A 13,782-nucleotide genomic window follows, 5' to 3' on the forward strand; every position below is an offset into this window, starting at 1 on the left:
CCTTCAAGGAGATGGATTGATAATGGTGGCTGCAATGATGGGCTCAAGTATAGCAGGGATTGTGGGGCTGGCGCGGGATCGGGCAATGTTTCTTTCTGCTGTGCATGGGGTTGCTATGAGTTGGAAATGACTCAACGGCACTTAACAACAACAAAAACAAGTGCAATATGTTTTCTGATTTCTTCATTGCTACTTCCACTGGAGAACCAAGTAATATGAAATCTTTGACAACTTCAATTTTTTCTCCATTTATCGTGAGACTGCTTATTGGTCCAGTTGTGAGGATTTTCGTTTTCTTCATGGTGAGGTGTAATTCATACTGCAAAAATGTAGTCTTTAATCTTCATCTGTAAGTGCTTCAAGGAATTTTCATTTTCAGCAGACAAGGTTGTTTCATCTGCATATCTCAGGTTGTTAATGACTCTTCCTCTAATCCTAGAGCTGCATTCTTCTTCACATAGTCCAGCTTCTCAGATTATTTGCTCAGCATACCGATTGAATGGTCCAAACCCACCAGCCACTCCATGGAAGAAAGATGGGGCAATCTACTCCCATAAATATTTACAGCCTTGGAAATCCAATGGTGGTTATTTTGAGTCAGAATCCACTTGATGGCAGTGAGTTTTTTTCAAAAAAAAATACAGATTGAATAAATATGGTGAAAGGAGACAACCCTGACACATAGCCCTCCTGATTTGAAACCATGCAGTATCCTCTTGTTCAGTTTGAACAACAGCCTCCTTGTCTATGTACAGGTTCTTCCTGAGCACAACTAAGTATTCTGGAATTCTCATTCTAATCAAAGTTATCCATCATCTGTTAGTATCCACACAGTCAAATACATTTGCATGGTCAATAAAGCACAAATAGACTTCTTTCTGGTATTTTTTACTTTCAGGTGAGATGACATCAGGATAGATGTCCCTAGTCCCACATCCTTTTCTGAATTCTGCTAGAATTTCTGGAAGTTCCCCGTCAAAATACTACTGCAACCATTTTTTAATTATCTTCAGCAAATTGCTATTTGGATTGGGTGCAAATATGGATCACTTCCAGTCATTTGGGCAGGTGGCTGTCTTCCAAATTTCTTGGCATAAACAAGTAAGTGCCTCCAGTGTGGCATCTGTTTGTTGAAACATCTCAATGGGAATTCCGTCAATTCCTGGAGTCTTGATTTTCTCCAATTCCTCCAGTGCAGTTTCTACTTCTTCCTTCAATACTATTTGTTCTTGATCATATGCTACCTCCTGGAATAGATGAACATTGACCATTTCTTTTTGGTACAGTGCCTCTGCATTCCTTCCATCTTCTTTTGATGTCTCAGAAATCATTCAACATTTTGCCCATAGTATGTTTCAATATTGCTACTCAAGGCTGATTTCTTTCTTCAGTTCTTCCAGCTTGAGAAATGCCAAGCATGTTCTTCCCTTTTGGTTTTCTAACTCCAGGTCTTTTCGCATTTCATTATAATAATTGACTTTTTCTTCTCAAGCTGCTCTTTAAAATCTTTTGTTCACCTCTTTCATCTTGTCATTTCTTCCATTTGCTTTAGCTACTCTCTATTCAAGAAAAAGTTTCAAAGTCTCTGCTGACATCCAATTTATTCTTTTCTTCTTTTCTGTCTTTTTAATGACCTTTTGCTTTCTTCATGTGTGATGCTCTTGATGTTCTCCCACTATACATCTGTTTTTCGGTCATTGGTATTCAATGTGGCAAATCTATTTTGCAGATAGTCTCTAAATTCAGGTGAAATATAATCAGGGTCATAATTTGGCTCTCATGGAATCGTTTTAATTGTCTATAGCTTCAATTCGAATTTCCATATTTGCAATTGAGGGTCTTTTCCAAAGTCATATCCTCCCCTTGTTTTGGCTAAAGATATTGAACTTTTCCATTACCTCTTTGCAGAACTTTGATCTGATTCTCATGTCCTTCTGGCAAGGTCTATGTGTATAGCCTCCTTTTACTGCTAACCAGAAGGCTGGTGGTTCAAACCCACCAGCCACTCCTCAGAAGGAAGGTTGGGCAATCTACTTCGGTAGTGATACCACCTTGGAAACACAAGGAGGGGTCTCTATGAGTTAGTTCCAACTCGATGGCACATAACAACAACAGCAATAACATGTTGCTAAAAAGGTATTGGTAATGAATAAGTTTTTGGTCTTGCAAAATTCTACTATGTGATCTCCAACATCATTTTTATCATCAAGGCCATATTTTCCAACTACTGGTGATTATTCTTTGTTTCCAACTTTTCATTCCAATCACCAGTAATTGTTAATACATCTTGATTGTATGTTTGTTCAATTTCAGGCTGCAGAATTTAGTAAAAGTCTTCAATTTCTCCATCTTTCCTTAGGTGGATGGTGCATAAATTTTAATAGTAGTAGTTTGTTGTTGTTGTTGTTGTTGTTTGCCGTCTAGTCGGCCCCGACTCATAGCGACCCCTCCTTGGGTTTCTGAGGCAGTATCACTATGGAAGTAGGATTGCCCAACCTTCCTTCCGAGGAGTGGCTGGTGGGTTTGAACCGCCAGCCTTCTGGATAGCAGTCAAGTGCCTTAGGCACTATGCTACCAGAGCTCCTTAATAATAGTAGTATTAACTAGTTTTTCTTGTAAGCATAAGGATATTATCCTATTACAGACAGGATTGTATTTCAGGATAGATTTTGATGCATTTTTTGTGATGATGAATTCCACACCATTCCTCTTCAATTTGTCATTCCTTGCACAGTAGATCATATGATTGCTGATTCAAAATGACCCAAACTAGTCTATTTCAGCTCACTAATGTGACTGGGATAATTCATCTTTCTGAGTTCCATTTCTTTTTTGACAACTTCCAATTTTCCGAGAATCATACTTCACACTTTCCACTTTCTGATTATTAATGGATTTTTGCAGCTGTCTCTTTCCATTTTGAGTCATGCACATCAGCAAATGGAGTTCCCAAAAGATTTACTCCATCCACATCATTAAAGTCGACTCTACTTTGATGAGGCAGCCCTTCCCCAGTTGTATTTTGAGTATCTTGGTAACCTAGTGCCTAAAGTACTTGACTGCTAACCAGAAGGCTTGCAGTTCAAACTCACCAGCCACTCCTCAGAAGGAAGGTTAGGCAATCTATTTCCATAGTGATACCACCTCAGAAACCCAAATAAGGGTCTCTATGAGTCATGTCGACAGCCCATAACAACAACAACATGACCCGAGGGGCTCATCTTCTGGTGCTATATCAGACAATGTTTCAGGGTTATACATAAGTTTTCCAGTAGCATATCAAACAGTGTTTCACTACTATTTATAAGGTTTTCACTGGCCCATTCTTTGAAAAGTGGATGCCCCCTTCCTTCTTCCAAGTCTGTGTTAGTCTGGAAGCTTCACTGAAACCTGTCTACCATGAATGGCCCTGCTGGTATTTGAAATACCAGTGGCACAGCCCACAGACTCACAGCAACACATAAGCCATCACAGTATGTCAAACTGACAGATGAGTGGTAGATTAAATTATATTGGTCATGAGATAATTCTAAGGAATGGTCACTAATATTGTCTACATTTTATAGATGTAAGCAGATGTAAGCAGAAACTGTTGCCCATATGAGGTTAATTGTCCAAGGTCACAAAAATTTTAGGACTGAAATCTAAGCCAGCTGGCTCCAGCACCAGAGGCCATGTGGCCATGTTCTTCACTTCTGCTCTATGCTACTTGTTAATGTACATGAAGTTGCTAACAGACACCCTTTTTTCACATTTAAAAATAATAAAAATGATAAATTCCTGCTACAAACTACTATTAAACTTACAGTTTTGTTGTTATTCATCCCTTTACTAGTCTTTGCATTATGTTAAATCCAAAATCTTGATAGATATTTATATGAGAAGAACCAAAAAAAAAAAAAAAAAAAAACACTGTTGTCAAGTGGATCCAACTCATAGAGACTCCTCCCCTCCTTGGGTTTCCAAGGCAGTATCACTATGGAATTAGATTGCCCAATGGTTTATATAGGTTATATTCTTATTTAAAATCTAATCATAGAGAATATAAATGTCACCTAACAATAAGTCAATTGCATAAAAACTAATTAGCACATTCTTGACTTCAAACTAATTTTTTTTATAGTCCTATGAATTTCTTTGGTTTCAAACACAATAATCCAAAGAATTAAGTGACTGTAAGACCAAGTTGTACATCACCATACATTTTAAGGAAAAAAAAAAATCAAATTCAGCAGTGAACAGAACATATCTGTTCTAAAGTCCATACCTTATAGATGTTTACACAATAAAAATATAACCAAGTATGATGGTCAGGGTTACATGTCAACTTTGCTAGGTCATGATTCTCAGTAGTTTGGCAGATATTATGTAATCATCCTCCATTTTGTGATCTGATGTAAGCAGCCGATATGTTAAAAGGAGAGTATGCTTGGAGGTGTGGTCTGTATCTAATATATATGGAAGATCTGGCAAATCTCATCTCTCTCTCTCTCTTTCTTCTTCTCTCTCTCTGTCCTCTGATCCATCATCTTCTGACCTCTGGTTCTTGGGATGTTAGCCAGCAGCCTCCTCCCTAACCTACAGATTTTGGGATTCTCCAACTCCCACAACCTCATGAGCCAGCAGCTTTCAGCTTGCGCTCATTATTTTGGCTTCTCAGCCCATGCAACCACATAAATCAAGAGTAGCCTCCTGCATGATTCCTTATCCATGAATTTGGGACTTTCCAGCCTCCAATATGAGCCATTTCCTTGAAATATCTCTGCATAAGTATAACAAGGATTGTGAGGCTGGTGCAAGACCAAGCAATGTTTCATTCTCTTGTTCATAGGGTTGCTATGACTCACAGCTGACTCAGTGGCACCTAAAAATAATGAAGGTATCAAAAGGAGCCTTGGTGGAGCAATGCCTAAGGTATTTGATAGCTAACCAGAAGGTGGTGGTTCAAACCCACCAGCCTCCGTGGAAGTAAGATGGGGCAATTTCCTTCTGTAAAGATGTAACACCTTGGAAACCCAGTGGGTGTCTCTATGAGTCAGAATCACCTTGATGGCAGTGGGTTTATGCATCCATATAAACATTTAAATGGTTTTGCTCTTATTGAGAACTCAGCCTTAGACACCAGGATAGAAACAAGTTATTGAAAGCACGGCAAAAGTTGAAACTTGGGGTGTTCTAGTTCTAAGGGCAAAGTGTTGAGGTTGGATGGGATACCTGGCAGGGGAAAAGTCCATGAATGCCTGAGAAAGTCAGAATGGTGCTGAACACCCTCCTCTTTTCCACCTATCACTCATTAGAGAGACTCTTCCTCTCCTCTGAGTATTCATAGGGCAATGATTTTTGCAAGAACATTGTTTCTCAGGCCAGTATCATCTGGGAAGAAAAAAAAAAAGTTTACAGAAACCTTTCCTTCACTTATTAAGAAAAAAACACAAACCCATTACCATCTAGTCGATTCTAATTCATAGTGACTCTATTGGGTTTCCAAGACTGTAAATCTTTACAGAAGTAGATAGCCTCATCTTCTTCCCACATGGCAGCTGGTGGTTCCTTTACTTATGCACCACCTGATATTAGTATGAAGAAAAACAATAATATATTTGGAAACTGCACAAGACCATTTTGAAGAAAAAAAAGTCTTGCCAATAATTTTAGCATAAATTATATACTCCAATGACTTATTCCACATCAAAAATTAAAGACATATATATTGTGAAATTGAATTGAGCTCCATTTTAGAAAGTTCCAAAAGCAATCATTTGGAATTTTATTTGGAATTACAGTAGGATCAATAATAATTGTGAAAATGAAAAGTTTTGCAATCTTGAGACTTCTCATCCAGAAACTTGAGAACTAAAAATTATAAATCAGCATGACTTGGTTACTGTTCATTCTTTTTCTGCAAATTTATTTCTTAAACCAAGCCTAAAACAGCAAGGGAATGGTTTAAAATGGGTCAGGGGAGAAGTGGATTGGACAGATAGTGAAGAAATAATAGAAGTGGATTTGTTAAAGAAAAATTATTCCTTTCCACCTTGCAAACAGCAAAACTAAAATCATTTAGATCAATAAACAGCCATAATACTAAAGTTTTCAGGACTATTTCTAGCTTTTCATCAGATGAAATTACCTATACTTCCCAAGAAGTAGATCTCAGATGTCTCAATGTAAGTTGAAAGAAAATTATGCTAATAGAAATTAGAATTCTTAAATATGTGATTTCTTTTATGGGAAACTTTTCATTAATCCATGTAACTTAAAGTATTAGGATATTTTTTAAAGAAAATACAGAAAATTTTGACTTGAAATTAGATCTTTTCCATAGTAAAATTTTGCAATATTTGCAACATTTTTTTAAAGAATTACAGCATTATAAGTGGAAATGAAGTTAACTATAAAATGTTCCTTGATCTACTCCTCTCTTTCTCTCTGCCCCTTACTCTTCCTTCCCCAAGAATTAGCCATTAATCTAATTTGGTATTTATATAACCATGCACATTTTCTATTACAACATTTACGTCATATTTTTAAAAACTTTATAGTAATTATACCATAAATAATCATCTATATACTTTTTTGTTCAAAACAAGTAATGTTAAAATTAACAAATGTAGCTTTAGATTGATCATTCTTTTTATTGTATAATTCCATTGACTACAACAAAAATTATTTATCTATTTCCAAATTGACAAATTCAGATTACTTTGATTTATACATTATCACAAACTGTATTACAATGGACATTGTTATTTATGCCTCCTTAAGGCATAATTATGGTGGCATAATGCCTAAGACGTTTGATTGCTAACCAGAAGGTTGATGGTTCAAACCACCAACCACTCCACAGAAGGAAGACTGTGCAATCTACTTCTGTAAAGATTCACTGCCTTGGAAATCCAAAAGGGGTTGCTATGAGTTGGAATTAACTCAATGGCAGTGAGTTTGTGTGTGTGTGTGTGTGTGTGTACATGGATGTGATATCCCAGGCAGGGTTTCTTAAACTGTCAATGTCAACACTATTAAAATTCTGGGCTGGATAATTCTTTGTTGTTGCAGCTGAGAGGTCAGGGGAAATTTCCTACACATCAGTGTTGTTGCATGCCAGGGAATCAGTTCCAACTCATAAGCACCCTATATGACAGAGTAGAACTATCCCATAGGGTTTCTTAAGCTGCAACTTTTTTTTTTTTTCAGTTGTGATTTGGGTGAAAGTTTACAGAGCAAATTCACTTTTCATGCAGCAGCTCATATATTCTTTGTCTCATGACATTGACTACAATTTGCCAAAATGCAGCAGCTCCCCTCCCACTTCCTCACCATAGTTAACATCTTCCCTGTGACCTCCCTTCTCATGCACTCCTGCCCCCCAAGCTGTCTCCTTGTGTATATATAGCCCTTCTATTCTCCTATCATTGATCTCTCCAAGGAGTGCATCTACTTAATGTAAATGTTTTGTTCACATGTCTATCCTTTCAGCCAAACAAAAGTGGATTCAATTCCAGACTTGAAGGGCAGCTAGGGGCCATAGTCTCAGTGGTCCCATCAGGCTCTATCAGACCAGCAAACCTGGTCTTCCCCCCAAAAAAATGATTTTGAGTTTTGTTCACATTGTTTTTCCACTCTAACCAGGATCTCTTACATAGATCCCCCTCCAAGTGGTTGACAGTGGCAGTTGGGCACCCTCTAGTTCTTCTGGTCTTATAGTTGAATAGACTGAGGATTGCATGGTGTTCCAGTCACTTGGACTAATTGTTTCCATGTGTCTTTGGTTTTCTTCATTGTTCTTTGTTCTGGACATGAGAGACCCATCATTGCATCTAGATGTCCCCTTGCAAGCTTTAACTTGCCAAAGTAAGATATGGAACAATGTTTTGTGTAGTATGTTATGCCAATTGAGTTTGATGTCCCTTGCAATTAAGGTCCTGAGCCCACAGGTCCAACTACTCACTTCCTCCAGGTAGCTGGCTATGGCCAACAAGTGATTACAACCCCACAACCTTGTCCTTTGTCAGCCCTACTATATCCCTACATGTATATATATACATACACTTGAGAATTCTTACAGGACATACCAATACACTTTTAGAAACATTTTCTGCCAACCCTGTACATGGTCTTGGTCACCCTACCCCCTGCATAGACATACCTAATACCTCAGCCTGTCCACTCATCTATCCACCCATATATTCATGTTTGCCTTCACTGACAATGCAGTGCTGTATGTGCAAAAGGGTTCATCTTTGTTGTCTGTACCTCACATGCACCTCTCTATGTCTTCCTCTTCCTCAATGCCACAGTGTTGATCACTCACATTTGGTGAATTGCCCTCTTCTTTACCCAAATCAATACTTGTCTCAACTTATCTAACTGTGTTCCCTCCCCTCTGCTCCCACTCCTGGTAACTAACAAAGAAAATTTCCTTCCATATAGAAACTTTTCCTTGACTTTTTACAATAACAGACTAATACAATATTTGTCCTTCTCTGACTGACATTTCACTCAGCATAATGTCCTCCAAGTTCATCCACTTTATGTGGTGTTTTGCAGATTCTACATTATTCTTTAAGGTTGCATAGTATTTCATTGGGAGCTCTGATAGCGGAGTGCCTAAAGCACATGACTGCTAAACAGAAGGCTGGAGGTTCAAACCCACCAACCACTCCTCGGAAGAAAGGTTGAGCAATCTATTTCTGTAGTGATATCACCTCAGAAACCCAAGGAGGGGTTGCAATGAGTAGGGTCCAACTTGAAGTCACATAAAAACAACAACAACAACAGTATTCCATTGTGTGTATGTACCATAGTTTGGTTATCCATTTTCAGTTGATGGACACCTAGGTTGTTTCCATCTTTTTGCTATTGGACACACTGCTGCAATGAACATGGGTGTGGATATATCTTTCTTGTCCTAACTCTCACTTTTTTAGGATATATACTTAGTAAAGGAATGTTGTTGTTGTTGTTATGTGCCATTGAGCCAGGTCCAACTCATAGCTACCCCTCCTTGGGTTTCCAAGATGGTATCACTACAGAAGTAGATTGCCCAACCTTCCTTCTGAGGAGTGGCTGGTGGGTTTTAACCACCAACCTGCTGGTTATCAGTCAAGTGGCTTAGGCACTACACTACCAGAGGTCCTAGTAATGAAATGGCTGGGTCAAATGATATTTCTAATTTCAACATTTTAAGGAATTGACATAGTGCTTTCCACAGTGGTTGTATCATTTCACGATCCCACCAGCAGTGTATGAAAGTTCCAATCTCTCCACACCCTCACCAGAATTTGTTATTTGCTATCTTGCTGAGTTTTGCTAGTAGTGCTAGGGCAAGATAGTATCTCATTGTTGCTTTGATTTGCATCTCCCAAATGGCTAATGATAGAGAACATTTCTTCATGTTTGTTGGCTGCATGAATATCCTCTTTGGTAAAGTTTCTATTCATGTCTTCAGCTCATTTTTAATTGGATTATTTGTCTTTTGGTTGTTGAGATTTTGAAGTTTCCTATACATTTTTTAGATTAGTCCCTTGTCAGATATGCCATTGCTGAATATTTTTTTCCCAAACTGTAGGTTCTCTTTTGACTTTTTTGGACAAGTCTTTGAAAGCACATAAAGAGTTAATTTTTAGAAGGCCCCATTCATTTATTTTATCTTCTGCTGTTTGTGCATTTTGGGTTATGCTTGATAGTCTATTTATGCCACATATTAGGGCTCCCAAATTTGTTAAGCAGTAATATTTATGGGAACAAATTACTAGGTCTTTCCTCTTGTGGAGAAGCCAGTGATGATATTTTAGTTAGCAGCTGAGTGGAGACACACCAGGGCTTACCACCAGGGCTTGCCTGCTTACCACCAAGGCTCCTTCTATGCATTGTGGGATATTTGAGAGCATCCTTGACTTCTGTCCATAAATCAGTAGCAGCACCCATTTTTTGACATTAGAAATGTCTGTAGACATTGCTATATGTTTCCTGGAAATGGAGGTGGCAAATTTCCCTCTAGGAGGATCACTGCTCTAGAGTATACACATTTAAGTTGAATTGCTGTTTCATGGATTAAGCATGTTTTTGCCATTAAAAAATAGTTACAAATTGCTCTGCACAATGGTTATAAAAATTTGGTTTACAGTAAGCAGTATATATGAGATTTTCCATTTCTAGAATTTTATTATTACATACTTCTAACATACAAAATAGTATACTAGATGTCAATAAAAATAATAATTGAACATCATGTATCCACATCCCTGTATAACAAATGTTGTCATTGTAATTGTCATTGTTATATGGCAAAGAGTGGTTCCAACTCTTAGTGACCCTATGTACAACAGAATAAAATGCTGCCTGGTCCTGTGCCATCCTCACAGTCCTTTCTATGGTTGAGCCCACTGTTGCTGTCAGTGTATCAATCCATTTCCTTGAGGATCTTCCTATTTTTACCTGGCCCTCCACTTCACCAATAAAAGGATGTTTTCATCTGTTTGTTCCCATTTTGAGTCATGCCCCATCAGCAAATGAAGGTTCCAGAAGTTTTGTTACATCCACATCATTAAAGTCTACTCTACTTTGAGAGGGCTGTTCTTCCCCAGTCACATTCATAGTACCTTCAAACCAGAGAAGTTCATCATCCAGTACTATATCATACAATTTTCAGGTTATTCATAAAGTTTTCCAATAATGTATCAGATAGTGTTTCACTGCTATTCATAAGGTTTTCACTGGCCAATTCTTTGAGGAGTGGATGGCCTCTTCCTTCTTCCCAGTCTGTCTTCTTCTAGAAACTCTGCAGAAATCTGTCAATCATGGATGACCCTGCTGGTATTTGAAATACCAGTGGCATAGCATTATACTCACAGCAACATTCAGGCTATCACTGTATGACACACTGATAGACAGCATTGATTAATAATTAGAAGGTATAATGCACAAAGTATAAATCTAGGAAAATTAGAAGTTGTCAAAAATGAAACTGAATGTATAAAAATTTATATCCTAGGCTTAAGTGGGCTGAAAAGGATAGGTATTGGCCATTTTGAATCAGACTATCATATGGTTTACTATATAAGGAATGGCAAATTGAGGTGGACTGGTGTCACATTATCAAAATGAATGTTACAAGATATGTCATGAAGTATAATGCTGTCAGTGATAGGATATCCATGTGCTTACAAGGAACACTAATTAATGCTCACTCACTGCTATTGAGTTGATTCTGACTTATAGCAACCCCTCCTTGGGTTTCCAAGGCAGTATATATATGGAAATAGATTGCTCAGTCTTCATTTTGAGGAGTGGCTGGTGGGTTTGAACTGCCAACTTTCTGGTTAGCAGTCAAATGTCTTAGGCACTACACCACCAGTGTTCCCTTTAGTTAATACCACTACTACTATTATATTGAGTTTCTCAATACCTTCTTTATACAGATATAGTCAGTCTGGTTGCTGTATATTCTATTTGGTGAAGGCCAGGTGTATAGCCACTATTAATATTGTTGAAAAAAGATATTTGCAATAAATAAGTCATTGGTCTTACAAATTTCTATAATGCAAATCTCTGTTGTCATTTACATCACCAAGGCCATATTTTCCAACTACCAATGATTCTTCCTTGTGTCCATTTTTCACATTCTAATCACAAGTAACCATCAATGCATCTTGATTGCATGTTTAGTCAATTTCAGATTGAAGAAGTTGGTAAAAATCTTTAATTTCCTTTCCTAAATTTTACACACCAACCACTAAAGCCAAAGACAAGGAAATTGAAGAATTTTACCAACTTCTGCAGTCTGAAATTTACCAAACATGCAATGAGAATGTATTGATTACTATTGGTTATTGGAATGCAAAAGTTGAAAACAAATAATAATCACCAGTAGTTGGAAAATATGGCCTTGGTGATAGAAAAGATGCCAGAGGTGTCATGACAGAATTTTGCAAGCGCTATGACTTAATTACTGCAAATATCTTTTTGCAACAACATTACTGGTGGCTATACACTTGGACCTCACCAATTGGAGTACACAGCAACAAGACTGACTACATTTGTGGGAAGAGGAGATGGAGAAGCTCAATATCTACAGTCAAAACAAGAGTAAGAGATGATTATGAAACAGACAGCCATTTGCTCAGAAAGTTCTGATTGAAGCTGAAGAAAATTAAACCAAGTTGACAAGAACCAAAATACAACCTTGATTATATCCCACCTGAATTTAGACACCATCTGAGGAACAGATTTGATGCACAGAACACCAATGACTGACCAGGCGAGTTGTGGCATGACATCTAGAACCTCATACATGGAGAAAGCAAATGGTCATTAAAAAGACAGGAAAGGAAGGAAAGACCAAAATTGGTGTCAAGAAAGACTCTGAAACTCTGTTCAATGGAGAGTAGCTAAAATGAATAGAAGAAATGACAAGATAAAAGAGCTGAACAGATTTCAAAGGGCAGCTTGAGAAGACAAAGTAAAGTATCATAATGAAATGTGCAAAGACCTGGAGTTAGAAAACTAAAAAGCAAAACATGATGGGAATTCCTCAAGCTGAAAGAACTGAAAAAAAAAAAAAATCAAGCTTCCAGTTGTAATATTGAAGTATTCTATAGGCAAAATATTGAATGATGGAAGAAGCAACAAAAGATGATGGAAGGAATACACAGAGCACTGCACCAAAAAGAATTGGTTGATGTTCAACTATTTCAGCAGGTGATACATAGAAGTCAAAAATGCACTGAAATAATTGGTGAAAAACAATGCTCCAAGAATTTGTGGAATTCCCGTTGAGATGACTCAATAAACGGATGCAGAAATTGAGTCACTTACTCATTTATGAAGGAAATTTGGTAGACAGCTCCCTGACCAACTGACTGGAAGAGTTCCATATTTGTGCCCGTTACAAACAAAGGTGATCAAATAAAATGTGGAAATTATTTAACCATGTCATTAATTCACACAAAAGTATAATTTTGCTGAAGCTAATTGAAAAACAGCTACAGCAGTAAATTGACAGGAAACTTTCAGAATTTCAAGCTGGATTCAGAAGAGGGCTTGGAATGAAGGATATCATTGCTGATGTCAGAGAGATCGTGGCTGAAAGTAAAGAATACCAGAAAATTGTTTATCTATGTTTCATTGACTATGCAAAAGCATTTGACCATGTGGGTCACAACAAATTATGGATAACACTGAGAAGAATGAGAATTCCAGAAAAGTTATTTGTGCTCACAAGGAACCCATACATAGACAAGGTGGCTGTCATTGAAACAGAACAAGGAGATACTGCATGGTTTAAAATCAGGTAGTATAACTGTCAGGGTTGTATCCTTTCACCATCCTTATTCAATCTGTATGTAGAGCATATAATCCAAGAAGTTGGACTATAAGAAGACCATGGCATCAGAGTTGGAGAAAGATGCATTAAAAACCTGTGATATGCAGATGACACAACCTTGTTTGCTGAAAGTGAAGATAACTTGAAGCACTAACTGAAGAAGATCAAAGACTTCTGTATTCAGTTGGATTATACCTCAACACAAAGAAAATAAAAATTCTCACAACTGGACCAATAAGCAACATCTTCATAAATGGAGAAAAAAATGAAATTGTCAGGGATTTCATTTTACTTGGATCCACAAAAAAACATCCACAGAAGCTGCAGTCAAGAACTGAGACATCATCTTTCACTGGGCAAATCTGCTACAAAAGACCTCTCTAAAGTGTTAAGATAAAAAGATGTCACTTTAAGGACTAAAGTGGTCCTTACCCAAGTGATGGTACACTCAATTGCCT

This window comes from Orycteropus afer, unplaced genomic scaffold, assembly GCF_000298275.1.
Source record: "Orycteropus afer afer isolate SDZICR_OR568_19922 unplaced genomic scaffold, OryAfe1.0 scaffold00408, whole genome shotgun sequence".
In the NCBI taxonomy this organism is placed as follows: domain Eukaryota; kingdom Metazoa; phylum Chordata; class Mammalia; order Tubulidentata; family Orycteropodidae; genus Orycteropus; species Orycteropus afer.